This window comes from Lepidochelys kempii, chromosome 5, assembly GCF_965140265.1.
Source record: "Lepidochelys kempii isolate rLepKem1 chromosome 5, rLepKem1.hap2, whole genome shotgun sequence".
Classification (NCBI taxonomy): domain Eukaryota; kingdom Metazoa; phylum Chordata; order Testudines; family Cheloniidae; genus Lepidochelys; species Lepidochelys kempii.
The window spans coordinates 51,302,046-51,303,784 of record NC_133260.1 but is presented as its reverse complement, the minus strand read 5'-3'; the positions used below and the strand labels follow the sequence as shown (position 1 = coordinate 51,303,784).

Here is a 1,739-nt window from a genome sequence, read left to right as displayed (position 1 = left end):
TAGTAATTCTACCTTAATATTCCTGTGACTATTCACATGAGAGTATGCTACAGCCTTAAGCCCAGTGTGTACTGGGGGAGTATCAAGATGCTAAACTTCCTTAACTTACCTTGACATTGCAGTATCGAGCCCCAAGTGTGTGTACTTTAATCAAAGGTGTTGCTCCCTGCCTGTCCTGAGCCATCAAAGTAACCTATATTTAAACAAAATTAAAATTATAAATGAGCTGAAATATTTGAAAGAAAATTAATGGTTACTAGTAAATCACATTTATTTTTATATTTACACTTCTTTTAATTTAATCTTGCAGTTTCTGGGTATACCTTGTATACTTTTTTGTCAGCACTGTGAGGTTTTACTAAATCTCACGTACTTCTTAAGACATTTACTATTGTTTTGAAACCTTCTGAGGGAAGAAAGAATAAAATGTAAATTGTAAAAAGTTAACTCAGTATTGATGTAAATAATGTTGCTGTTAAAATTTTGTACTTTTGGCTAGATACTTAATGTATGTTTATAAACAGATGCATATGTTGTAGATTATTTTAGTTTTGTTTTTTTTAATAATTGCATAATCAAGGAATACGCCATTACAATTAAGTGCTTTGTATTCTTTAGAAAATTAATAGTTTATCCTGAAGACATTTTTTCCTCTAAATGACATCTAAATTCAGATATACTTTACGGAAGGTATCTATTTAAATAAATAAAATCCTGTGTTATGGATAAATGAGGAGATATAGGAATGTAAGTATTCTTTATGAATAGACCATAAAACAGCATATGAAGGTGAAAACTTGTATATCCTTAGTACAGCAGTAAATAATAGAGTTGCTTGATCTGTTCTTATACTGAAATTTCATCTAGCCATCCCTCTAATCTTAATCGTGGCCTAATCCTAGGGTGACCAGATATCCCATTTTTAAAGAGACAGTCCTGTTTTGGGGGACTTTTTAATACAGGCACCTATTATTCCCCCACCCCCTGTCCTGTGTTTTCACAGTTGCTATCTGGTCACCCTACCTAATCTTCCATACTCAGGGGAACTTCTGCTTGAGTCAGGACGACAGGTCAGGTTTACTCAGCGCAAGGCAAAGTTTCAGCTACAGCAGTAAACACAGAGCATATCCATAGAGCATGTTTTAACTCATGGTGTTCAAAGGCTTACCATGGTCTCACTTTAAAAGCTTTCATTTTCTATATTTGGCAATCAGCAACCAGAAATCAGCTACACTATGGCCCTTTATAAGTGTTATGGCTGGAAAACACTGGCTCTTTTTATCTTAAAAGTAGGAAAACAGGACTGAGTACGTTAACATGACAATTTTCTAATTTTCCATTTAAATAGAAACATGTATCTCTTCAGAATGTAAGCAAACTTGAGACAGGTTCTTCAAGATTGAGAAAAGATATCACAGGGAAAGTGATCATTCTATGTTTTAGAAAAGTTATAAGTCATTACAACGTTGAAACCATCTTTTTGTTAGTCTCCTAATGAACATGAATGCAGTAGTTTATTACATCATTAGTACTCCAGTATGTTTCTAGGGGCAGGGGAATGAGATACTAGTAACTAGTGCTTAGGTTTTGCTCTGTGGTACCTTGAAGGTATGGGGTGTGCTCTTGTTGTAGCTCAAGGCAGTAGCGGTTATGGGCCGCACAAGCTTCATTCTCAGCTCTCCCCGCTCCCAAGGCCTGCCTCATCCTACCCCTTTACATGGCCTTCAGCCTCTTTCACC

At 35.7% G+C, this 1,739-nt stretch overlaps 1 protein-coding gene across 1 annotated transcript in view; it reads right to left on the bottom strand.

The window, feature by feature from the left end:
- Window positions 1-1,739, bottom strand: part of AK6 (adenylate kinase 6) — a 35,658-nt gene that overhangs the window by 33,325 nt on the left and 594 nt on the right. Inside the window, exon 2 of the mRNA XM_073344346.1 lies at window positions 110-193. The gene's annotated coding sequence lies outside the window, so the exon portion shown is untranslated. The remainder of the gene's footprint in view (window positions 1-109; window positions 194-1,739) is intronic.